Raw genomic sequence first — 27,944 nt, 5'->3', positions numbered from 1 at the left:
TACATCAATTTCACTGAGGAACAGTGTCTTAGAAGGCTCTGCTTCACCAAGGACGTGGTCACAGAACTCTGCCACCTCCTGCAGCCAGACCTTTAGCCTCACATCAGGAGCCCCATGGCTCTCTCAGTGGCAGTTAAGGTCACTGTCGCCCTCAATTTCTACACCAGCTGATCCTTCCAGTGTGCAACAGGCGACATATCTAACATATCGCAGTTCACCATCCATTGCTGTATCCACGAGGTCACAGAGGCTCTCTACAGAAGGAGAAGGGATTACATTTCCTTCCCCATCACCAGAGAGAACCAGCGCGAGCATGCATGTGGCTTTGCCAGGATAGCGGGCTTCCCCATGGTGCAGGGTGTCATTAACTGCACCCACGTTGCTTTGCGGGCACCGCATAACAATCCTGAGGTATTCCGTAACCGCAAAGGTTACCACTCACTTAATGTGCAGATGGTGTGCGACCACACACAACAAATCCTCACCGCCAATGCCCGCTATCCTGGCAGCAGCCACAATGCCTTCATTCTGCACCAGACCGGTGTGCCAGATGTATTCCAGCCACCACATGAAGCTTGCGGCTGGCTGTTGGGGACAAGGGCTATCCGCTCACCACCTGGCTCATGTCTCCCCTCCGCAACCCCAACACTCGTACCGAACACCCTTTTAATGAGAGCCATGCTGCCACCAGGAACCTCATTGAGCAGGCCATCGGAGTGCTCAAGCAACGGTTCCACTGGCTTGACCGCTCAGGAGGAGTCCTCCAGTACTCGGCTGAGTGGGTGTCCCCTTTCATCGTCATCTGCTGCATGCTGCACAACTTGGCCATAATGAAGGCGCAGCCATTGCCACCAGACATAGCCGCACTACCTCAGGAGGCGGAAGTGGGAGACAAGGAGGACGAGGATGAGGACGAGGATGAGGAGGAGGAGGCGGAGGAGGAGGAGGAGGGGGAATAGCAGCAGGAACAGCAGCAATGGAGGAGCCAGCCACTCCGTCGGTCTTGTGGAAGGGCAGTCCGTGACCGCATCATCAGACTTTGGTTCCAATGAATTCGAGGCCACTTCCCGGTTGCTCAACCCATCCCCATCATTCCATCAATTTCTCATTCTGTACCACACCCCAAAGGTGAAATGAGACACAGCATCATCTCTGTGACATTCCAATAATAAATTTATCTACAATCAGTAGCCACATATATACAACAACAATATTACCTAATCACCCTTGTGCAAACCCTTACTTCCCCTCTTTACAGTGCCTTTTCCCAATTTGCTGCTCCTACATAGTGTCTCCCCAGTGGCTGCAGCAGGGCTGGTGGAAGGCTGCTGAGTGTCAGTGCCAGGCACTACAGATGGCCTTGCAGGATGCCCTCGATCAGCTCTTGGCCTGGAAGGCCTGGCTGTAAACTGCGCCACCTCAGGCTGGGCGGCAGCAGTCTGGGTTGGCTGGATGACAGGCAGCGACAAGTGCAATGATGGAGTGGCAGTGGTGGGATCAGCAATGCTGTCATCCTGAGAGAGGACAGCAGGTTTCTGCTCCACTGACCCACTGCCACTCCCCCAGGGCAGCACCTCAGCATATATACCAATCTGCTGGAGCAAAGATTGCTGGCCTGCTGCGACACCGTGAGATCCCTGGTGGACTGTGGTGGACCCAACGACGATGGCAGCAGTCAGAGCTTTCATGGCATCAAGCTGAGACTGCATGAGAGCAGTCTGAGTTTCGATGCCAACAACCATTGACTGCATTACAGCACTAAGACGTTGCGTCGCTTCAGCCTGTGCTGCAGTGGAAACTGCCACATCGCCCATGTCAGCTCATGAGGTATGGATCCGCACGGTCTCTCTGGGAGTCCACCATCCTCTGCACAGTGGAAATGATGGGCTCTATGGTGTGCACAGAGCTCTGTACAATGTTGGAGGCGGACTCCTCCACGCTACTTACATAGAAACATAGAAAAATAGAAGCAGGAGTAGGCCATTTGGTCCTTCGAGCCTGCTCCGCCATTCAATATGATCATGGCTGATCCTCTATCTCAATACCATATTCCCGCTCTCTCCCCATACCCCCTGATGCCTTTTGTGTCTAGAAATCTAGCTATTTCCTTAAATATATTCAGTGACTTGGCCTCCACAGCCTTCTGTGGTAGAGAATTCCACAGGTTCACCACCCTCTGAGTGAAGACATTTCTCCTCATCTCAGTCCTAAATGTCCTACCCCGTATCCTGAGACTGTGACCCTTCGTTCTAGACCCCACAGCCAGGGGAAACATCTTCGCTGCATCCAGCCTGTCTAGCCCTGTCAGAATTACAATTGCCGACAGGCTCTCGGGCACTCTTGCCATTGCACCTATCATCTTGGAGTGCATGGCTATCACCTTTCTTGTGAACACCTCCCCATCGAGGTCCTCATTTGAGTTCTGTGCAGTAGAACTCGCTCTCCGGGGAGCTGGCTCCCGAGCTAACCTTTCCCCCTGGTCTTGCTGCAGCCCACTCATCCTCGGTGCATCACCCAGTGCAGACCCCTCTACTAAACTTGCCTCTAAAGATCACGTAGTGCCAGTATCTGAGGTGGTGCCTATGGGTGAGAGATGCAGTGACGCGGTGCTTTGCTCCTCCTCTTTTTCTCCTTCCTCATTCTCAGTGAGAGGCTCAGGGACAGGCTGGTCATCTGGTTGCTGATTCTCTGAAAGCATAAAGGCACAGGATTCACATTAAGGTGAGGGCAGGGGGTAGGAAGGGAGCAAGGAATGCAAACAGTATCAGAAGCTGGAAAGTGGGAAAGGCTTGTGGTGTGAGGGGGAAGTGGGATGAGAGAAGGAGAGAGGATGAACATACCGTTGTTGCCCCCAAGTGTGTTGGCGATGCCGACGGCCATGGCACCCACCACCTGCTGCCCAATGAGTTGCAGTACTCGCTCCTCCAGGCCTGAGAGCTGCTGGAGCTGTGCATCACCCCCGCCTGTTCTGTGCTGCTCCCTTCTATTGTGGGCCATCTTGGCCTGCAAGAGAAATTAATGTGTGTCAGTCAGAGTCCAGATATGTGTTTGGGAGATAGGCCTGCCGTCGTTGAATAGCTGTGATTGTAGGCAAGGCATGAGATGTGGATGAGAGTTTGCCTAGGTGCTTGGTGGGTGGGTGAGTGGTGGGGGTGTGGTGGTTTGTGCAGTGTGTACAGACTGAGGTTCAGATGCTGGTATGTAGGACCTGTTGAAGCATGTCCTCACCTTGACCACCCGAGTGAGGTCATTGAATTTCTTCCGGCATTGTGTCAGGCTGTGTACAACCACACTACTGGGCCACTTCCCTCCACATTGCCCTGAAGATCTGGGGCAGTGTCCTGGAACAGCACTGCCCTCCTTCGCTCCACTCCTGCGACCAATGCCTCCAATGCCTCGTCTGTGAAACGACGAGCACTCTCCCTGGGAGCGGGATCAGCCATCATGATCAGGGGATTGAGTTGGTTGCAGGTCACCTTCACTGCCAGCACTGCTGACCTCCCATTTAACAGCTGGAAGGGGCCAGTGTGAAGGGTCATTCTTGATTGCATTGCATCTGAGATTCATTATCGATCTGCTGGTAGTGCCCCTGTAGCGCCCTACTGAGGTCATTAACAGTTCTTTCCAGGAGCGCTAACAACCAATTTAGGGGAAGCTCAGAATCATTAGCACCTGGCGCTAATTTTTCAGGATTTTAAAAATGAGTCGAATATATACCGAAATTTTCCCCCATACTTCTATATGATTCCCACTCAATTATCTCCTTTCAAGACTAAAGAAGCCCAGTTTCTCCAGCCTTTCCCCGTACACCAAGGCCTAGAAATTCAGTGGGCTGCGCCACCAGTTAGCGCCCAAAGAGGGCATTTAGTGGGTTTTGCGCCACTGGCCACGCCTCCCGCTAAATTTAACGGGGCGCTAATGGCGGCGCTAGCCATTAGCGCTGCGCCACCACCGATGACGTCATCAGTGTGCGCAGCGCCCCGCTACTGCTCCGATCGCCAAATTTGGTAGCGCCCCCTGCTTTAACGCCGGTCGCAATTTGAGATCAGTTCAGGGGGGCCTACCTGCGGCGGTAGAGGCGCTGAGGTGCGGGGCGGCCATTTTTTTTGCTGGCCGCCTGCCAGCACCTCTTCATGCCTGCCTCCTGAGCCCCCCCGCCCCTGCGTTGTGCTGGCTGTGTCCCAAAAACCTGGCACTTCTCCTCGGTGCCGGGCTCTTTTGCCGGCACTCACGATCGCCGATCGCGCTGCAGCAGGCCCCCCCCTTTAAGAAGGGGAGGAAGTCCTGCAGTACCGCAGCGTGCCGTGCCACAGCGTGTGGCGCTGTGGCACGTTGCGCTGCGATTTTCAGTTGCAGCGCCCCAAGAGGGATGCGGGGCACCTTGAGTAGTGCCGCGCTTCCGTTTGGGGCGCTGAAACTGAATTTCCGGCGAGCGCTCGCGACTCCTTCCGGGGCGGTACTTCCGGCGCCCTGGTGAGACTGGTGCCCCAAACGGAGCGCCAGTGAATTTCTAGGCCCAAATCTTTGATGACTGGGATCAACCTTGTAGCTCTTCTCTGCACTACATCCATGCCCTGAGTACTAGCCTTACATGTTGGTGAACTGAACACAATGCTTAAGGTGCAGCCTGACCTGAGCACGGTGCAGTCTTTGACATATAAAGGCTGATTCCATGATTGGATGATTCTAGTATGGAATAGCACTCACTGGGAGTAAGAGTTGGGAAATCGTGGGCCTGCAGTGCCTATTTTCCATAAATTTTCCACCCAGTGCACTCAGCAAGCACCAATCTGCTCTGGGGAAACTCAACCATGGAATCAACCCTTTAGTGTGATGGGGTTAGTGGGGGTGGGGGGGGGGGGGGGAGTGTTTTTTTAAATTCATTCATGGGATGTGGGCGTCGCTGGCAAGGCTAGTATTTATCGCCCATCCCGAATTGCCCTTGAGAATATTGTGGTGAGCCACCTTCTTGAACTGCTGCAGTCCGTGTGGTGAAGGTACTCTCACAGTGCTGTTAGGGAGGGAGTTCCAGGATTTTGACCCAGCGACGATGAAGGAAAGGTGATATATTTCCAAGTCCGGATGGTGTGTGACTTGGAGGGGAACTTGGAGGTGGTGGTGTTCCCATACGCCTGCAGCCCTTGTCCTTCTAGGTGGAAGAGTTTGCGGGTTTGCGAGGTATTGCCGAAGAAGCCTTGGCGAGTTCATGCTGTGCATCTTGTAGTTGGTACACACTGCAGCCACAGTACACCGGTGGTGGAGGGAGTGAATATTTAAGGTTGTGGATGGGGTGCCAATCAAGCGAGCTGATTTGTCCTGGATGGTGTCGAGTTTCTTGAGTGTTGTTGGAGCTGCACTCATCCAGGCAAGTGGAGAGTATTCCATCACACTCCTTACTTGTGCCTTGTAGGCTTTGGAGAGTCAGGAGGTGAGACACTCGCCGTAGAATGCCTAGCCTCTGACCTGCTCTTGTTGCCACAGTATTTATGTGACTGGTCCAGTTAAGTTTCTGGTCAATGGTGACTCCCAGGATGTTAATGGTGGGGGATTTGGTGATGGTAATGCCGTTGAATGTCAAGGGGCGGTGGTTAGACCCTCGCTTGTTGAAGATAGTCATTGCCTGGCACTTGTGTGGCACAAATGTTACCTGCCACTTATCAGCCCAAGCCTGAATGTCGTCCAGGTCTTGTTGCATGCGGGAATGGACTGCTTCTTTATCTGTGGAGTTGTGAATGGCACTAAACACTTTGCAGTCATCAGTGAACATCCTCCATTTCTGACCTTATGTTGGAGGGAAGGTCATTGATGAAGCAGCTGCAGATGGTCGGGCCTAGGACACTGCCCTGAGGAGCTCCTGCAGTGGTGTCCTGAGGCTGTGATGATTGACCTCAAACCACCACAACCATCTTCCTTTGTGCTAGGTATGACTCCAGCCAGTGGAGAGTTTTCCCCCTAATTCCCATTGACTTCAGTTTTGCTAGAGCTCCTTGATGCCACACTCGGTCAAATGCTGCCTTGATGTCAAGGGCAGTCACTTTCACCTCACCTCTGGAATTCAGCTCCTTTGTCCATGTTTGGACCAAGGCTGTAATGAGGTCGGGAGCCGAGTGGTCCTGGCGGAAGCCAACCTGGGCATCAGTGTGCAGGTTATTGGTGATTAAGTGCCGCTTGATAGCACTGTTGACGACACCTTCCATCACTTTGCTAATGATTGAGAGTAGACTGATGGGGCGGTAATTGGCCAGATTGGATTTGTCCTGCTTTTTGTGGAAAGGACATACCTGGGCAGTTTTCCACATTGTTGAATAGATGCTGTGTTGATTTCTTTGTGGGTTCAATGACGAGACATTTATGAAAGAGAATGACTTTTAATCTAAAGCTTGTTCAACTCTTTATACAGCTTTTACAGGAGACACGATGCTAGTGATCCATCTAGAACAAAACTGAAACCAAACTAAACTGCCTTGCTTGTCTCGGTCACATGCCCTCTGCTGGTCAGGCACAAGCAATCAATACATGCAAACATGCTGGTAGGCATCATAATCAGCATCTCGATTTGCTGATATCATTACATCTCCTTTTCTTAAAACAAAAGTATTTTACTTTTAACTAACAACCTGTTTTCTTTGTATTAATCTGCATTTGAACTGTAACACTTAATGAACTTACATTATCATTATCATGATCAAGGTTTTTTAACCTTGCTTTGTGTGTTCACATGAAATATGTCAATACACTAGAACTTGAAGAAAGAATAAGATAACATTACTTCCTTCTATAACAATAGTCCTTAAATTTGCTCAATGAGTCTCTCAGGAGGCTTCACGTGTCTTGAGGATTTTCTGATTGATTGTCCTTGAATCTGAGTTGTTGCCTCAGATGATTGGTTCTCAGCTGTGTGATCAGGTTGTTCAACAGTATCAGTCTCTTGACCTGCTGTGGCTGGTCCCATGAGAAGATCTCGATGATTTCTTCTAAGAACAGCACCCTCATCTGTCTGAATGGTGTATGATCTTGGTTGAACTTCACTCAGGACAGTTCCCTTCTGAGTCCATGTGTTTGTTTTGTCTTTCAACCTTACTTGGTCACCGGTGTGGAGTTCAGGTAGGTTTTGTGTTCCTCTGTCATAGTAGTACTTTTGCTTTTCTTTCTGTTCTTTGAACTTCCTCACTTTCTCCCCCTCTTTTGTTTTCAGGAGGTTCTCCGGGATGGGTAGGTTTGACCTTAGCCGACGTCCCATCAGGAGTTGGGCTGGTGACTTACCACACTCGAGCGGCGTTGTGCGGTATACAAGCATGCTCTGGTAGAAGTCAGTTCCACTGTCTTTTGCCTTGTACATCAGTCTTTTCACTGTGTTTGCGGGCTCTCCTGGGCCAACAGCTCTGGACAACGTGTCTGCTGTATACATCAGCTTACCCGGTGTGTACGCAACATTCAGTTCATCATAGACTGTCTCTCCTTCGCTTTCCACAACAAGGACTCTCTTTACCAGGTTCAGTCTCTCACAGGCTTTTAAACCTAGTATGGCTTGCACATCCTTTGGCACCACGATTTATGCTAGCGTGTGCTCTCTGTCCTTGTGTGTTACTTTGACAATGCATCTTCCTTTCACTGATATATCAGTACCTGAGTATCCTGTCACTTTCACTTTGATTCCATGTATCTTTGGTCTGGGTCTAATTTTCTTAAAATCAGTCTCTGATATCACATTAACTTGTGCTCCAGTATCCAATTTAAATGGAATGTGTATGTCATTCACTTTTAGTGTCAACATCCAGTCTCTCTTCTTTTTTGTTTTCAGACACAACATCTACATAGAACTCCTCTATCTCGCATTCATCTACTGTATAGACCTTGCTTTGTTGCACTTGGTTCTTACAGCAACGGGCATAATGGTTGTTTTTGTTGCAACTATTGCATGTTTTACCATATGCTGGACACTTTCTTGGTGGATGCTGTGTACCGCATCGACTACATGACTTTCGATTGTCCCTTTCATTTTCGTTCGCTGGCCACGCCTCTTTTTTCACATTGGCACTCTTTTTGTTAAACGGTTTGTGTCCGTTCATTCTCACTGCATCCACGTTGCAGCTACTGTCACTGAACAGCTCCTTTGCCTGCAACTTCACAGTCTCTGTAGCCCTACACAGTGCTCTGGCTTTTCCCAGGTCTAGATCTTGCTCTCTTAGCAGTCTTTCCCTTAGACCATTATCTGGAATACCACACACCAGTCTGTCTTTTATCAGCGAGTCTGTCAGTCCCCCAAATTCACACGAGTTGCTTCTGTTTCTCAGTTCAGTCACATACTGATCAATAGTCTCTCCCGTTTTCTGTACACATGTGAAAAATCTGTGCCACTCAAACGTCACGTTACGTTTAGGTATGCAGTAGGTCTCAAACTGTTCCATTATTTTATCTAACTTCATTTTGTCTCCATCAACAGCGAATGTGAAGTTATTATACACCTCCAGTGCTTCATCACCCACGACATGTAAGAACAGTGATGATTTCCTTTTATTACTTTTCTCGTCAGCTCCGATTGCCGCTAAATACAACCCCACACATTGTTTTAACCTTCTCCAATTTTCAGCCACATTACCTGTCAACTGAAGCATCGCCGGTGGGAGTATACCTTCCATTTTTCACTTCATTAGCTATTCTCTAATGGTAAGTAACGATGTTCTCTTTTGGCTTGCTAATCTGTGGAGAGCTGATTTAACTTCAGATTTTTCCTCTTCATCTCTTTCAATCACTTCTGACACCATGTGTTGATTTCTTTGTGGGTTCAATGACGAGACATTTATGAAAGAGTATAACTTTTAATCTAAAGCTTGTTCAACTCTTTATACAGCTTTTACAGGAGACACGATGCTAGTGATCCATCTAGAACGAAACTGAAACCAAACTAAACTGCCTTGCTTGTCTCGGTCACATGCCCTCTGCTGGTCAGGCACAAGCAATCAATACATGCAAACATGCTGGTAGGCATCATAATCAAACAGGCAAATACCATCTCTATTTGCTGATATCATTACAGATGCCAGTGTTGTAGCTATACTGGAACACTCAGCCAGCAAGAATGGGAGTGGTGGATTAGCAAGTTTTAGTGTGGGCCAGGATATGGGCAGCTATATTTTGATTGTTGCATTTTATGGAATTTGGATGAAGGAGGGCTGGCAAGGAGAGCAATGAATAATAAAGTCTGGGGGTGACAAATGCACGGAACAAGGTTTTAGTAACGGAGCGATTGAGATGGGGCAAAGGCAGGCAATATTGTGGAAATAGAGGTAGTGGCTTTGGTGATAAAGAGCATATAGTGTTTGAGGGTATTGGGGGTAATATATTAGCATGGATTGAGGATTGGTTAATGGACAGAAACCAGAGAGTAGGAATAAATGGGTAATTTTCAGGTTGACAGGCTGTTACTAGTGGGTTACCACAAGGATCAGTGCTTGAGCCTTAGCTATTTACAATTTATATCAATGACTTAGATGAAGGGACCGAGTGTAATGTATCCAAGTTTGCTGGCAATACAAAGCTAATTGGGAAAGTAAGTTGTGAGGAGGACGCAAAGAGGCTGCAAAGGGATATAAACAGGTTAAGTGAGTGGGCAAGGACATGGCAGATGGAATATAATGTGGCGAAATGTGAAGTTATCCACTTTGGTAGGAAAAATAGAAAAACAGAATATTCTTTAAATGGTGAGAGATTGGGAAATGTTGGTATGCAGAGGGACCTGGTGTCCTTGTACACGAATCACAGAAAATTAACACGCAGGTACAGCAAGCAATTGAGAAAGTAAATGGTGTGTTAGTTTTTATTACAAAAGGTTTGGAGTTTCAGAGTAAAGAAGTCTTGCTACAATTATATAGCACCTAGGTGATATCACACCTGGAGTATTGTGTACAGTTTAGGTCTCCTTACCTAAGGAAAGATATACTTGCCTTAGGGGGAGTGCAACAAAGGCTCACTGGACTGATTCCTGGGATGAGTGGATTGTCCTATGAGGAGAGATTTAGTAGGCTAGGCCTATATTCCCTGGAGTTTAGAAGAATGAGAGGTGATCTCATTGAAATATACAACATTCTTTGAGGGCTTGATAGGGTAGATGCTGGGAGGATGGTTCCCCTGGCTGGGGAGTCTAGAACCAGGGGTCACAGTCTCAGAATAAGGGGTTAGCTATTTAGGACTGAGATGAGGAAAAATGTTTTCACACAAAGGATTGTGAATCTTTGGAATTCTCTACCGCAGAGAGCTGTGGATGCTCAGACATTGAGCATACTCTAGACAGAGATCGATAGATTTTTGGATACTAAGGGGATCAAGGGATATGGGGATAATACGGGAAGCTGGGGTTGAGGTAGAAGATCAGCCATGATCCTATTGAATGGCGAAGCAGGCGTGAAGGGCTGTATGGCCTACTCCTGCTCCTATTTCTTAAGTTCTTAATGTATCTTGAATGCAGGCTGAGGCTTTCATCCTCTTCAATGCTTTCATTAATTGAATGACATTGTAAGGGATAGTCTTGCAGTGTCTGTTCCAGGCATTCTGAAAGAATTCTTTTCACAGGTAATGTTTTGTTGTAAACCCACTTGCTAATCTCGTGCACATTACACATGATCTTGATGAATGGGAGTTGGCAGTAGATGCCCCAAATGTGGATTAAAACTGGTCATGAGGGGATGTCAAAGACAGCAATTCAAAAATACACGCGACATCAGTCCCAATTGTTGATTCGATTGTTAGGCCCTGAATTTAAATTGAATACAATTCTAGAGATCAGAAAAGTGGGCCATTTCACTTCAATGGCAGGAATGACCTAATTCAGGTTGGTGTGGAGATGCCGATGTTGGACTGGGGTGGACAAATGTAAGAAGTCACACAACACCAGGTTATAGTCCAACAGTTTTATTTGAAATCACAAGCTTTCGGAGCACTGCTCCTTCATCAGGTGAAGTGGAGAGATGCCTATAGACACAGATTATATAGTCAGAGAATAATGACAGATGATTACAGGTAATCTTTCTAACTGCCATTTATCACACCTCGGCAGAGGGATAATCACAGCAATCAAAGGTGTGAATGGTGTCCAAACAGATCAGGCAGGAAAACATTACATCAAAGAACAATGAGGTGGGGTCACAAGGGGTAAAATGTTGCAGATGCTGGGGTCTGTATGAAAAACAAAAAACAGACAAAAAACATTTTCTTTGCTGGAAATCACAGCAGGTCCGGCCGCATCTGTGTAGAGAACAAGCCAACAATGACTCGAGTCTGGATGACCCTACGTCAGGTGGGGTTACATGCAGCGTGACATGGACCCAAGATCCCGGTGCCGTCCTCATGAGTGCGGAACTTGGCTACCAGTTTCTGCTCTACGATTTTGCGTTGTCGTGTGTCTCGAAGGCCGCTTTGGAGAATGCTTACCCGAAGATCAGAGGCTGAATGTCCTTGACTACTGAAGTGCTCCCCAACTGGGAGGGAACACTCCTGCCTGGCGATTGTTGCGTGGTATCCGTTCATCCGTTGTCGCAGTGTCTGCATGGTCTCGCTGATGTACCATACTCCAGGGCACCCTTTCCTGCAACGTATGAAGTAGACAACGTTGGCCGAGTCACATGAGTATGTACCATGTACCTGGTGGGTGGTGTCCTCATGTGTGATGATGGTATCTGTGTTGATGATCTGGCATGTCTTGCAGAGGTTGCCGTGGCAGGGTTGTGTGGTGTCGTGGTCGCTGTTCTCCTGAAAGCTGGGTAATTTGCTGCGAACGATGGTCTGTTTGAGGTTAGGCGGCTGTTTGAAGGCAAGTAGTGGAGGCGTGGGGATGGCCTTAGCGAGGTGTTCATCATCATCAATGACATGTTGAAGGCTACGAAGAACATGGCGTAGTTTCTCCGCTCCGGGAAAGTACTGGACGACGAAGGGTACTCTGTTGGTTGTGTCCCATGTTTGTCTTCTGAGGAGGTCTATGCGATTTTTTGCTGTGGCCCGTCGGAACTGTCGATCAACGAGTCGAGCGTCATATCCCGTTCTTACGAGGGCGTCTTTCAGCATCTGTAGGTGTCCATCACGTTCCTCCTCGTCTGAGCAGATCCGGTGCATTCGCAGGGCTTGTCCATAGGGGATGGCTTCTTTAATGTGGTTAGGGTGGAAGCTGGAGAAGTGGAGCATCCTGAGGTTGTCCGTGGGCTTGCGGTAGAGTGACGTGCTGAGGTGTCCGTCTTTGATGGAGATTCGTGTGTCCAAGAATGAAACCGATTCTGAGGAGTAGTCCATGGTGAGTTTAATGGTGGGATGGAACTTGTTGATGTTATTGTGTAGTCTTTTCAGTGATTCTTCGCCATGGGTCCATCGACGACATTTTTTTCCTATGGATGTAATGTTTTCCTGACTGACCTGTTTGGACACCATTCACACCTTTGATTGCTGTGATTATCTCTCTGCCGAGGTGTGATAAATGGCAGTTAGAAAGATTACCTGTAATCATCTGTCATTATTCTCTGACTATATAATCTGTGTCTATAGGCATCTCTCCACTTCACCTGATGAAGGAGCAGTGCTCCGAAAGCTTCTGATTTCAAATAAAACTGTTGGACTATAACCTGGTGTTGTGTGACTTCTTACATTAATTCAGGTTGAACATACATCCTTGAAATTTCTGGGGCCTGGGAAGGAAAATGTCGTTATCTGGTTAGGCAGGGGTAGATGCTGGGTCCGTGCCCCTTTTTCAGACATTCAGAAACTGAGATTGAAGAAGAGTTGGGCTCATAATATGTCCAGCCATCTCTAGACGTATTTTAATGCAATGCCAATGAAGGTAATACAAGAAAGGAGTTTCACTCTGCTTTGTTTCAAAATCAGTTCAGGCCTTAACACTCCAAGTTTCGTGTCATGCAGTTTCAACTTGACACTAATGCTAAACTTATGGGGTGTGAGTGTACCATAAGTCATTAGGATGTCATTCCCTTCTTCAGCCTTTAATGCATATTCAATGTCCACACTGACATTAAACTGCTTACTTCTAAAAGGTTGTGAACTTGTAGAGTGGTTTGTCTCTTAATTAGTCCTCAGTACCAACACCAAGAACAATAGTTTGTCCTCACATCTTAGTGAATTGTGCTGCTCACTATGCCACTCCTGAGGTTTTCTTGATATCCACCTGATGAGAGCTCAATCGCACAATCGTCAGTTCTCTAAAGACAAACTAGTGACGATATCGGGGCAAAATTCAGTTGCTTTGCACCTCCTGCTAGTGCCCTAAGTGGCGCTTAGGCGCGGCGCTGCTAACACCTCCCGCAAAATTCAGCGGGAGGTTTGCGGCAGCGGTAACCAGTAGCGCCCCACGGTGCTGCGTCCTGGCTGCGAACTTTGGTAGCGCCCCCTGACATATCGCCGGATGCTATGTCCGACAGGGTCAGGGGGGCAGATGTGTGGCCAGGGCCACGATAATTAAAGCGGAGGTGCCGGGCAACGATTTTGTTTGTTGGCCGCCTGCCACCACCTGCCCCTCCGCCGTCCCTGGCCTCCTCTGCAGCCCCCCCATCTTTTGCCAGCACCCTGATCCCTGGTGGCCTAGCTGGGCCCCAGGTCGCGCTGCGCTAGGCCCCTCCCCTTTAACAGGGGAGGAAGGCATACAGTACCGCGGCACGTAGCGCCACGATATTCCTTGTTAGTGCCGCAAAAGGGAGGGGGAGCACTTCCAGTAGTGCCCTGACTCTTGGGGCGCTACCAGTGAATTTCGGGCACAGGGGCGCTAACTTTTTCGGGGCACTAAAAGGCAAAGTTGGCTCCCCAAAGGGGATGTGGCCAAATTTTTGGCCCGAAATTTTTTATAAGATAACACGCTCTGAAGAGATTTAATAATTCAGTGCCTGAGTCAGGAAGGTAAGAACTATTCCAGGACTTTGTTGATGCCATCCTGATGAATAAACCAGTAACTGGAGGTAGAAATCCTCTGACTTAGCTCCCAAAACCACGCAAGCCAATGCTCTAATGGATACACTTGCTCTTGCTGGACAAGCAGAGAGAAGCTTACCAGTGTCCTTTGCTGATAAACCACACAGTTTATTATGGTTACTGTAGGATTCGCAAAATTGAACTTTACATTATAAAGGGTCAAATGGCAGAAGAGGCCATGATTTTAAAGACTGTTTTAAAAGAAGCCCAGAAAAAGTGGCATACAAAATGGCCACCATACCACATGACTGGCTTATTGGGACATTTTAAAATGGTTCCTGCGAAACCTCAGACAGCTTTGTGGATTCAACCCACAGTAAGTTCTGGAAGCCGCTTCTGAGAGAACGAAACCAGACCCCCACATATACATATGGATTAGATGCAGATCCAGTCAAGATCAGCCTGGAGACAGAGGCCATCTAAATGTTGACCCAGACAAAAGGGGACAATTTCATATTCATGAGAACAACACCAAGGACCAGATAATGAGATCAGCAGGACATTAAAAACAATGAAGGTCATTCCAGACCAGAGATGGGCCTTTACCGGCCATCTAAAATATTTTAAAATATAATAACTACCCCGCTGTGCTCCCAGCCCACCAAAAGTTAAACAAAGACTAACCTGATTTTGGGCGGGAAGTGGAGGCTCCTGAAGGAAAAGTATAATTGGAGGAGTTTGAGTTGTACAGTGACGGTTGCAGTGGAACAAGAGTTGAGCAGTTGCGGAGACAGTTGGAGTGGAGTCATGGTTGCAGTCGTCGGACAGGCGAGTCGCTGGAGAATATCTGGGTAAAGAGGAGCTGGTTTGGGAGAAGATCAAGGAACTCCTCTCCACCATCGGAGGAAGATGAAGAAAACTAATCAGCCATCAAGAAGACCGCTCGAGCCGGCGTCCCGCCCCGGGGTCACACATCGGGAGATCATCGACCGACCCCGGGCCGTTGACGAAGACGAGAGGCCTTCTCCCAACTCGGGAGAAGAGACAAAAACAAACTGAAGAAACGATGGGAGCCAGCCCAAGGCTCCTCTGACCGGGGTCGAGCCGACGATCCCCGACCCCGCCGACAGCCAGAACCAGCCGGTGTCCAGCCGCCCCCGACCCCCACCTCAGGAGAGAGGTGTGGCGCAGCTAGCTGGCGCTCCACGATCCACGTGGAGACGGAACGCCTGAAAGGACCAAACACAGACTGGTTCAAAACCTTGCACTTCCTAGTTGGATTGGTGAGCATGCTTCTGGCCCTTCACAATCAGATCTAGATAGGTTTTACGGGGGGTGGACTTAAGGGTACAATTAATATGAGTTGTTATCCCTTGATGTTCCGTGTGTTTCCTTATTTCATGATGATTTTTGTAGAGTATAAGATGCCTGTGTTTGCCTTAGTTAGTTTTGTGTCATTATGATTTGTTTGTGTTTTTCCCTCCCATGTACTCTCTTATCTGCTTGCATTTGATTTATTTTTCCTTATGCAATAAAATTTCATTTTGTTTCATCAAACTTGGTCTACAAGAGTTTTCTCTACATTGTAGTTCCTGCCCCAAAGTCCAGAGTATAGAATCTAAGGGGCGAGTGGGTCGAACCACTCAAGGTTTTACTGTGCAAGAGAGAGAGGCCTCTAGAGAGAGAAACCTCTGCGCTCTAAAACCCCTTACATTACTTTGCAGCAACACAATTGGGGATCCCCAAGCCTTAGCTCTTGGCAGGTCTAGATAAGTGGAATGTGCTCTATGAGAGAAAGTTTATGCACTTGATGTTGGATAAACAGCCACTTCACTTTGACTTTGAAACTCGAGCCTGATGTTGAGTTTCCATGTATCAGATATCCAGCTGATCAAAAAAATGCTTCTTTATATAAGCTGTGTGAGGAGCTCTCCACTAGTACATCAGATTCTTAATCAGAGGGAGTCCATTCAGGCACTGTTTCAGAAAGATCTCTCAGAAAGTAATTTTATGTACTTTTCTGAATTGCATTGCCAATTGGGTCACTAGCTAGTGGTGTATTGAAGTTTGGTTTGGCTCAACTTGACTCCCAATTTTTGACCAAATTATCAGCAAAGGTGTAACAAAATTCTTGAGAATTATCAAAAAAAATCTCACAGCCCAAACTTGTATATGCACAGAACCCACTCTTACCCCATACACTTCTAATGGGATCTTTTTTAAAAACTAAGGTGGAAAGATTGGGTTGGTTTACGCCTCTCATTAGCGCCCCCTGGGGGTGCTAATGGGGTACAAATCCCCTGGCGCCCGGGTGCGGCACCGCTAACGTCTCCCACGAAATTCAGCGGGAGGTGAGCGGAGGCGGTAGCCGGTAGCACCCCGCAGAGCTGCACCACCGGTGATGATGTCATCGCCATGCGCAGCACCCCAAACTTCCCGTGCAGCAGCGGTGGCGCAAGTTAAAAGGGCAGGTGTTGGGCAGCCATTTTTATATTGGCTGACTGCCAGCACCTGCCCCCTTTCACTTTTGTATGCGGGGTTCTGGCCGCGATTGCTCAGCCCGGCACTCCTCTTGAGTGCCGGGCTGTTCTCACAGCACCCTGCTCCCCGGTGCTCCAGCAGGGCCCGGGTGCATGCAGCGCAAGGACCCTCCCCTTTAATCAGGGGAGGAGGCTGTAGTGTATGTACCTTTAAGAGGAACTGTGTTTTTGAAGCACCTGTATACTGTAGTACCAGTAGTGACCACTCGGGCATATAAGCCTGTGTAGCGTCTTGTGTTGTTAGTTCACCTCCAGACTTTGTTCAGTAAACACTTGTTAAATCAACTCCTGCATTCCGTGTCTCCATTAACACACGGATCTAACAGTGGTGACGAGTTAGAAACGAACTTACCTGCAATTCGGCAGCACCTCAAGGGGAACGATTCCTCAGACGAAGGTCAAAGCCAGAAAAAAATTAAAATAATAATAATAATAACTCGAAGAAACTCGAAAACGAGGGCCAGGCTTGATGTCCAGCCTGTGGTTTCCCCAGCTAAACGGGCTGGTGGCAGGTAGTGCACTGATCCTTCCTGGGCCGCGGCGGGCTAGAGCTCGATCGGGTGGCTCTGCAACGGGGCCGGGCAGCGAGTCGGGAAGCAGAGGCAAAGAGAGAGAGAGAGAGGGTGGAGCACTCAGGGCGCGGCCGGTGCTGCAAAGCAGGTCGGCGTTCGGACCGAGCAGAGGGAGGGGAAAATCCCAGAGGGTCGCTCCACGATGGGAACGGTTCACCAAGTAACGGAGAAACTATTGAAGCAATAAAAAAAAAAAAAAATAGAAATACCGCGAAAAGCTGCAGGTCGCAATGGGAACCGCGGAGAACAGCGTTGGCAGCAGCGGCAGTGGCGGGAAAACGCGGGAGGCACCATCTTAACTCGGCGGGGAAGAAAAAAAAGCGCGGGAAGCGCCATTTTAGATTTTCAAGATGCCGAAGACTGGCAATATTACTGCTTTCGATAGTGATATAGAAGATTGGACCACATATGTGGAAAGAGTGGAGGTATATTGCAAGGCAAATGAAGTAGCGGATGATAAAAAGGCATCGGTATTTCTAAATCTGATGGGCGCAAGGACATACGGGCTGTTACGAAACTTGATCACTCCAGCCAAACCGATGGACAAGAATTTTAAGGAGATTGTTCATACCTTACAGGAGCACTTAAACCCAACACCGCTGCTGATAGCGGAATGATTCAAATTCTTCAGGAGGAATCAGCACAAGAATGAAAGTAACGCTGATTACCTCACCGAATTAGGAAAGCTATCAAAGCACTGCCAATTCGGGGCAGGACTGGCAGATTCTCTATGAGACAAATTCGTCTGCAGTCTCCTAAGCGAAGGAACACAGAAAAGATTACTTTCTGAGAAAGATTTGACACTGGATAAGGCTTTCAGTGTGGCTGTATCATACGAAGCAGCAGCAAGAGGAGCTGCAGAGATACAGCAAAAGCCACAGGACTTCGGCACCCATGAAATGACATGGGGTTTCGAGAGATGTTATCGCTGCAGCAGATCCAACCATGACCAGAAGGACTGCTGGTTCAAGGACAAAGCATGCAGGCAATGCGGAAAGATGGGACACATTGCACGTGTATGCAGATCTGGAAAGAAATCCGTTGACAGTAAAAAGGTCAATAAGGAAAAGTACAGAAAGGTACAAATGATGACGGACAGTAGCTCCGAAGACCAGAAGAGCGATAGCGACTCCGGAAACAAGAGACTAAGCTGTCTCAAATTACATAATGTAATTGCCAAAGAAGATTACCAGACCATTTGGGTTACCCACATGATAGCGGGGTCCCCAGTCAAAATGGAACTAGATACAGGATCAGCTCTGACCGTCATGAGTCGATGGGATTACGAGCGGCTATTTCTGCATATACCTTTCAAAGACACATCCATTGTTTTGAAGACATATACGGGGCAGAAAGTATACCCCAGAGGGAAAATAAGGGTGCCTGTTGTATACAACGGCCAGGAAATACAGAAGTTGTATTTATACGTTCTGCAAGATGGTGGTTCGCCGTTGTTGGGACGTGAATGGATCAGAAAGATACGTTTAGACTGGCACTCCATTCTGGCACTGACAGTGACCAGTAAGAAAAAAAATGATGATGACGTCATACATGGACGATTAAAAGAAATCTTGGCTAACGCCAAAGAAGTGTTTCAACAGGAACTAGGAACCCTGAAAGGCGCCACCGCCTCAATAAAAGTGGAAGAGCGGCAATTCCCAAGTTTTTTAAGGCAAGGCCGGTGCCATACGCAATTCGTCCAGCCGTCGAGGCAGAGCTGGAGAATTTGGAAAAAGCAGGCATATTATCCAAGGTAGATTGGAGCGAGTGGGCAACACCCATCGTCCCGGTCATGAAGAAAACATTGAATAATGATAAATCTGAAGAATAGAGAAAAGTTCGCATCTGTGGGGACTTCAAGGTGACTTTAAACCCGGTTCTTCACACAGTACAGTGTCCTCTTCCGAGGGTAGAAGATATTTTCACCTCACTATCCGGAGGGAAACGTTTCACCAAAATTGACTTAGCACAGGCATATCTACAGATGGAGGTTGAGGAGGCCTCTAAAAATTATCTCACGATAAACACACACAAAGGCCTGTACCAGTACAATCGACTGGTTTTCGGAGTGGCATCAGCTCCGGCTATCTGGCAAAGAGCTATGGAGCAAGTCCTGCAAGGGATTCCGGGGACTCAATGCTATCTAGACGACATCCTTGTAACAGGAGAAAACGACAATGAGCACCTTGCCAACTTGGAGCAGGTGCTCACGAGGCTGAGAGAACGGGGCCTACGAGCAAATCACCCCAAATGCGAATTTTTCCAGAAACAAGTATCATATTGTGGCCATGTCATTAACGAAGAAGGGATGCATAAGTCACCTGAAAAAATTGAAGCGGTCGTAAAGGCCCCAGCGCCTGAAAATGTCTCACAATTAAGGTCGTTCCTGGGATTAGTAAATTACTATCATAAATTTTTACCAAACTTGTCGACGGTTCTGCACCCGCTTAACGCACTGCTACAAACGGGAGTAGTTTGGAAATGGAGCGAAGACTGTAAATGTGCCTTCCATAAATGCAAAGGCTTGATCACGTCCAGGGAAGTGTTGGCTCATTACAACCCATCACTGCCAATCAGACCGGCGTGCGATGCATCCCCTTACAGCGTGGGAGCGGTATTATCGCATAGATTCCCTGATGGCTCGGAGCGGCCGATAGCTTTTGCGTCACGCTCATTGAACTCAGCTGAGCATAACTATGCCCAGATCGACAGGGAGGCACTCAGCCTGGTGTGGGGGTGAAGAAATTCAAGCATTACCTACACGGACAAAAGTTTACCTTGTTGACTGACCATCAACCCCTCATCTCCATATTCAACCCTAAAAAGGGCGTTCCCATTATGACAGCGCAAAGGCTACAGAGGTGATCCCTTTTCCTAGGGGCACACCAATATGACATAGAATACAAAGGAACAAAACAGCATGGGAATGCTGACGGGTTATCGTGCCTACCGTTGCCAATGGTGGAAGAGGCGCCTACAGTGGACCCAGTGGAGATATTCCACTCGATCATAGTGGAATGTCTACCGGTGACAAATTCTACCATTGGAAATGAAACGCGAAATGACCCGACTCTCTCACGAGTCTACAATTTAACGGTGAAGGGATGGCCAGCACATGGCGAACCACTGTTGCCAGCATTCTCGCAAAGAAGAGAACAGCTGTCAGTGTGCCGAGGAACCTTGATGTGTGGATCCAGAGTGGTGATTCCACCCAAACTCAAGGATTGAGTGCTAAAGGAGCTTCACGACGGGCATCTGTGTGGCGTGAAAATGAAGAACTTAGCCAGAGCGTTTGTGTGGTGGCCAGGCATCGATGGAGACATCGAAGAAATGACCAAGAGCTGTCTAGGATGCCAGAAGGTCCAAAACGCCCCACCACAAGCCCCTCTACATCCATGGGAGTGGCCCTCATCTCCATGGCAAAGGGTACATATTGACTTTGCTGGTCCATTTATGGACTCAATGTTCTTAATCGCGGTGGATGCACACTCCAAGTGGCTGGAGGTAATAAAGATGTCCTCCACCACCACGGAAAAAGCCATCACAGTATTAAGGACCATATTCGCCAGGAATCACAGAATCACAGAAACCCCACAGTGCAGATAGAGGCCATTTCGGCCCATCGAGCCTGCACCGACACATCCCACCCGATCCCCGTAACCCCACGTATTTAATCCCCCTAACACTAAGGGTCAATTTATCATAGCCAATCATCCTAACCTGCACATCTTTGGACTGTGGGAGGAAACCGGAGCACCCGGAGAAAACCCACGCAAACACGGGGAGAATGTGCAAACTCCACACAGACAGTCACCCGAGGCCGGATTCGAACCCGGGTCCCTGGCGCTGTGAGGCAACAGTGCTAACCACTATGTTGCCTGAACAGATCTGTTCTGATAATTTGTATCCGAAGAATTCAGGAAGTTCTTAAACAATGGGGTTAAGCACTACACGTCCGCCCCATACCATCCCGCCACCAATGGATTGGCTGGAAGGTTTGTCCAGACCTTCAAGAAGGCCATAAAGGCCATGGGTAATGAAGACATAAATCTACAACATAAGGTAGATAACTTCTTGTTTGCGTACGGGAATGCAACACGTGGTTACAAACCAAACCCCCGCCATGATGTTTTTCAATAGAAGACTAAGATGCCGGCTGGATTTGGTCAAGCCAAACGTCAGAAGGGATGTAGAGAACCGGCAATTTCAAAGCATGAATGAAAGGCCAACTAGAACCTTCCAGATAGGTCAACCAGTTTTGGCCCGGGACTACCGTACCGAGAAATGGCAGCCTGGAACTATTTGCACACGACTAGGACCGCTGATGTATACTGTGGACATTGGAGAAAGCATAATAAGGCGCCATGCTGACCAGATCATAGAGTCATCCAAAAAATGACAACCTACACCACAACTCTATACGCCTAGTGATGAAGCAGAGATACCCATAGTATCTACCTCCAATCCGGTGATACTGGAACCAGATGAACCCGACACTAGCATTGAAGCTGAATCGACCTTGCCAAAAGAACCTACTACACCACCAAGGCGTTATCCGGACCGAGTCAGGAAGCCTCCAGAGAGACTGACTTATAATTGATTAACTTCAGCAAATGTGTAGATTATTGTTCTTGTAAAAATGTTATTTAATGATTACTTAAAATGTTATGTACTATTTATCTAAAAGGGGAGGAATTTTAGTGTATGTACCTTTAAGAGGAACTATGATTTTGAAGCCCCTGTATACTGTAGTACCAGTAGTGACCACTCGGGTATATAAGCCTGTGTAGCGTCTTGTGTTGTTAGTTCACCTCCAGACTTTGTTCAGTAAACACTTGTTAAATCAACTCCTGCATTCCGTGTCTCCATTAACACACGGATCTAACAGAGGCCTGCAATGATGCAGTGCTACATGCTGTCACACGTGGCACCGCTGCACGTAGCGCCGTGAAATTCAGTAGTAGCGCCCCAAGCAGGAGGTGGAATGCTTTCCAGTAGCGCTTCACCTCTTGCTTGGAGAGCTACTACTGAAATTAGTGCCCCAAAAGGGCGCCACACAATTTTTCCCCCCCAAGTATCTTTACCACATCAGAAGGTTCGATTGATCCCTTCCCCTCCCTCCTTTCCCATCCCCCATCCCAAATATTTGTATGAGTTTGGATCTGGAGTGTAGCTTGATCCTTGCAAATTATCTTCCAGCACAAACTCAGAAAACTGAGTTCAATAATCCCCTTCGTCAAATAGGAGGCTGAGTAATGCAGTGTGTTAGCACATTTCCTTTTACCTGTGGATGTTGGGTATGAATCCAGCCAAGATGGATGGGATGAACATCTCTCTGAGAGAGAAACTCACAGTAAATGTTCCCGCTAATAATTTTTGGGCTGCGCGGCCCATTCAAATTACCGCGCATGTGCGGTTCTTGCCACTGGAACACCGTTGAGCGGCCAGCAGCAGATCACTGCGAGGCCACTAAATGGGAACATTGCTCACAGTACTGTGACATTTACAGCAGTCAACTGCTCATTGTTTTAACCTGGTACAAAGGATCATTCTGTAAACAATTCTCTCAATAGTTCAATATATTTATTTACATACTGTATTGGCAACTGGACACAATAACATTTTGTGGTAAAAGTCATTCATCCGTTAACACAAGAAAATCTTTACCCTCTTTAATGCATTCTATTCTTCAGCATTAACATCCCTCATTATGATGATTAAAGATAGCCATATAATTGGGCAGTTGTGATAGGACTTTAACGTGTGACATCAGTGAAAGGAGCAGAAACTGCTGAAGACAGGATTAAGAGGATTAGGAAATGTTAGTAGGTCTATAGTCCATGTTAAATGGTTCCTTATTTTATCACAGGAGTTAAGGAGTGTAGTGTATGTACCTTTAAGAGAGAACTACTTTTACAGCTCCTGTATACTGTAGTACCGGCAGTGACCACACCTGTATATAAGCCTTGAGCATCCCTCTGTACTGCCAGTCTTGAGACTACCCTACTCCAGTGAACACCTGTTGATTGTTAAGTTACAGCCTCCGTGTAGTTATTGGAAAACATCATACTCTCAGAATCACGGATCTAACTGTGGCGACGAGGTCGATTCGAATCAACCTGCAACTCTGCATTTCCCTTCAAGGATTCGCTCCGGGAGGGCGGTGGAAGAAAGTCGAGGCCAGAAGCACGGGCGTCGACCATGAGCAACCGCCCAGTCATCCGGCAGAGAGTGAACATCGCAGGGGAGGCTGTTGAGAGCCGGGCTTGGTTCCCCAGCCACGACGATCCAGCAACAGACTGGCAACAGGTACAGCACAGACTGGAGCCGACCGACGGCAGAGAAAAAGCCGAGCAGCGTCGACGTGGTAAGAGAGAGGCTGAAGTGCACAGGGCGCAGCCGGGGGTTGAAAACCGAGCGGCGTCGAGGAAAAACAAAACAGAGAGAGAGAGGGTAAAGCAGCAGCCGGGTTCAGGACCGAGCGGCGGAAACGGGAAAGGGGCACAGGAAAACGTGCAGAGCACAGCCAGGGCTCAAGGGCTGAACAGTGTCCACGGGGAGAAGAAGGGAGAGTGCGGGAGATGCCATTGAGCCGCGGAGAAGAAGGGAGAGCGCGGGAGACGCCATTTTTAGAAGCCGCAGCGGAGAAGAAGGGCGAGCGCGGGAAGAAAGGAAAGCGCGGGAGACGCCATTTTGTGCCAGCAGAGAAGAAGGGAGAGCGCGGGAGATGCCATTTTTGATAGTTAAATCACACCCAGGGATGCCGAAGAGTGGCACTATCTCTACGTTCGACAATGAAGTCGAAGATTGGGTGACATAAGTGGAACGCATTGAGGTGTACTGCAGGGCGAATGAAGTGCCAGATGCTAGGAAAGCACTGGTTTTGTTAAATTCCATGGGTGCAAAAACTTATGGCTTACTGCGAAAACTTATAACCCCAGAGAAGCCCGTGGATAAGAATTTTGAAAGCATAGTAGAAATCCTACAGGACCACTTAAACCCCACACCGCTGCTGATAGCAGAAAGATTTAAGATCCACAAACAGAACCAGCATAAAGATGAAAGTAATGCTGACTACTTAACGGAACTGTGCAAGCTATCGAAACACTGCCAGTTTGGAGTGGGACTAGCAGATACGTTAAGGGACAAGTTTGGGTGTGGGCTTCAAAGTGAAGGAACCCAGAAACGGCTTCTATCAGAAAAGGATCTTACGCTGGACAAGGCTTTCAGCATGGCAGTATCACACGAAGCAGCCGCAAGGGGCGCTGCAGAGATACAACGGAGACCGCAAGAATATGGCACCAATGAAATGTCATATGGAGCAGGGAAGTGTTATCACTGCGGCAGAACAACACACGACCAGAAGGATTGTTGGTTCAAGGACCAAGTGTGCAGACAGTGTGGAAAAGCAGGACACATAGCAAGAGTCTGCAGGTCAGGGAAGAAAACCAACAGCAAGAAATCTCCACAGGAGAAGTACAAAAAGGTACATAAGGTGATGGACAGTAGTTCAGACGAACAGAAAAGTGATACAGACTCCGGAAGCAAGGAGCTGGGTTGTCTGAAACTACATAAGGTAACTAAAATGGAGGATCACCAGACTATCTGTGTCACACTCAAGATAGACGGAGTCCAAGTGAAAATGGAATTGGACACAGGTTCAGCCCTAACAGTCATAAACCAAAGGGACTACAAGCGGCTATTTTCACATATACCCTTGAAAGCTACAGAGATTGTCATGAAGACGTATATGGAGCAAAAAGTCTACCCCAAAGGAAAAATAAGGGTGAAAGTGATATACAAAGGCCAGGAAATACCTAAAATGGACCTATATGTATTGCCAGATGGAGGACCACCACTACTAGGATGTGAATGGATCTGGAAGATACAATTAGATTGGCATTCCATACAGGCACTGAAGTTTGAGGCCTAAAAGGATGACGACGTCACACCTGGACAACTGTCAAAAATGCTAACTGATGCACATGAAGTGTTCCAGGAGGGACTCGGAACACTAAAAGACATAACAGCAACGATTAAAATAGAGGAAAATGCATGCCCAAAGTTTCTTAAGGCCAGACCAGTGCCTTATGCGATCCGACCAGCCGTCAAAGCAGAGCTGGAAGGGTTGGAACGTTCAGGAGTACTGTCCAAAGTAGACTGGAGCGAGTGGGCTACACCCATCATTCCTGTAATGAAGAGGTCATTGAGTAATACGCCTGGGGAACCAAAGAAGGTCCACATCTGTGGGGATTTTAAGGTGACAGTGAACCCAATCCTTCACACGGTACAATATCCGCTTCCACGGATTGAGGATATTTTCGCCTCGCTATCTGGAGGTAAACGCTTCACCAAAATTGATCTAGCCTAGGCGTACCTACAAATGGAGGTAGAAGAAGCCTCGAAACAATACCTCACGATCAACACTCATAAAGGTCTCTACCAATACAACCGGCTGGTGTTCGGGTTAGCATCGGCTCCGGCTATTTGGCAAAGGGCGATGGATCAAGTCCTGCAAGGGATTCCAGGGACCCAGTGTTATTTGGACGACATCCTGGTCACGGGCGAAAATGACAGTGATCACCTCGCCAACCTGGAGAAGGTGCTCACTAGATTAAAGGAATATGGGCTACGAGCTAATCGCCACAAGTGCGAGTTTTTCCAGAAGCAGATCTCGTATTGTGGCCACGTTATTGATGAAGAGGGGTTACATAAGTCCCCTGAAAAGATTGAGGCAGTAGTCAAGGCTCCAGCACCGGAAAATGTGTCACAACTGAGGTCGTTCCTCGGGCTGGTGAACTACTACCATAAGTTCTTACCAAATTTGTCTACCGTACTACATCCACTGAACACCCTGCTGCAAACGGGGGTACCATGGAAGTGGAATGATGAATGTAAACGAGCTTTCCAGAAGTGCAAAGAATTGATCACATCAAAAGAGGTGTTGGCCCATTTCAACCCAGCACTACCAATTCGTTTGGCATGTGATGCATTACCCTATGGTATTGGAGCGGTGCTGTCGCACAAATTCCCAGACGGGTTGGAGAGGCCAGTAGCCTTTGCGTCTCGGTCACTAACCTCAGCTGAGCGCAACTACGCCCAGATTGACAGGGAGGCCCTCAGCCTAGTATGGGGAGTAAAAAAATTCAACCACAATCTGCATGGGCAGAAGTTCACCTTGCTGACTGACCACCAACCACTTGTCTCCATCTTTAATCCAAAGAAGGGCGTTCCGGTGATGACTGCACAATGGTTACAAAGATGGTCCCTTTTTCTAGGGGCGAACCAATATGAAATAGAATATAAAGGCACGAAACAGCATGGAAACGCTGATGGGCTATCACGCCTGCCACTGCCTACTGTGGAGGAAGCACCAGCAGTGGACCCTATCGAGATATTTTATTCGTCAATAATTGAACGATTGGCAGTAACAAACGAGATATAGAGAAGGAGACCCGCAATGATCCGACACTGTCTCGGGTATATGATTTGACGGTGAGGGGATGGCCAACACATGGCGACTCACTGTTGCCAGCATTCTCATCCAGGAGAGAACAGCTGTCAGTATGCCAGGGGACAGTGATGTGTGGATCCCGAGTGGTAATTCCACCCACGTTAAGGGAGAGAGTGCTAAATGAGCTCCACGAAGGTCATCTGGGAGGGGTAAAAATGAAAAGCCTTGCTAGGGCTTGTGTGGTGGCTGGGGATCGATCAACAAATTGAGGACCTAACCAAGAGCTGCTCAGGATGCCAGAAGGTCCAAAATGCACCACCACATGCCCCTCTATACCCATGGGAGTGGCCCTCCTCTCCATGGCAACGGGTGCATATTGATTTTGCTCGTCCATTCATGGACTCAATGTTCTTAATAGCAGTGGATGCTCACTCAAAATGGCCTGAGGTGATAAAAATGTCCTCAGCCACTACAGAGAAAACGATTGCAGTCCTACGGACCATATTTGCCAGGATCAGCTTGCCAGAGCAGATTTGCTCTGATAATGGACCACAGTTTCTGTCCGAAGAGTTTCGGAAATTTATGAGAAGGAATGGGGTCAGGCATTACACATCCGCCCCGTATCATCCAGCCACAAATGGATTGGCTGAGAGGTTCGTACAAACTTTTAAAAAGGCGATAAAGGCCATGTGCGATGATGAAATTCCACTACAGCATAAGGTGGACAATTTCCTGTTAGCCTACAGAAATGCGACACATGCAGTTACCAACCAGACCCCGGCCATGATGTTCTTTAACCGAAGGTTGAGATCTCGTCTGGATTTGCTCAGACCAAATGTGCGAAGAAATGTTGAGGATAAACAATTCCTGCACATCAATGAGAAGCCGACAAGGAGCTTCAATGTAGGACAACCAGTCTTGGCCCGTGACTACCGAACAGAGAAATGGCAACCCGGAACGATATGCACACGGCAGGGGCCATTAATGTACACAGTGGATGTCGGGGAGAACATTGTGAGACGCCACGTCGACCAGATCTTAGCGTCACAGGAATGAGTCAACCCCATGTCTCGTGTACCTGGGGATGAACCCGACATACCGGTAGCATCTACCGCAGAAACGGTAGCAGTGGAAACTGATGAACTAACCGACGAAAGGGGGCCAGAATCACCTCCGCACCAAGAACAAGAACCTCAGGAAAGACGCTATCCAGAAAGGATCAGGAAGCTGCTCCAAAGACTGAATCTATAAATGGACTATTTCTGTTTAATGTGCATGTTAAAGTGTTAATTGTTATTTGAATATTATGGGTACTACTAATCTAAAAGGGGAGGAATTGTAGTGTATATACCTTTAAGAGAGAACTACTTTTACAGCTCCTGTATACTGTAGTACCAGCAGTGACCACACCTGTATACAAGCATTGAGCATGCCTCTGTACTGCCAGTCTTGAGACTACCCTACTCCAGTAAACACCTG

At 48.0% G+C, this 27,944-nt stretch overlaps 1 protein-coding gene across 1 annotated transcript in view; it reads left to right on the top strand.

The window, feature by feature from the left end:
- LOC147111545 (uncharacterized) overlaps positions 1 to 27,944 on the top strand; it is a 156,652-nt gene that overhangs the window by 26,147 nt on the left and 102,561 nt on the right. The window lies entirely within an intron of this gene.

This window comes from Somniosus microcephalus, chromosome 10 (genome assembly GCF_052327205.1).
Source record: "Somniosus microcephalus isolate GS21.2 chromosome 10, FLI_Smic_1.0, whole genome shotgun sequence".
Taxonomy (NCBI): Eukaryota; Metazoa; Chordata; class Chondrichthyes; order Squaliformes; family Somniosidae; genus Somniosus; species Somniosus microcephalus.
Note: the sequence above shows the minus strand (reverse complement) of the source record. Positions and strands in the feature narration are given on the sequence as shown.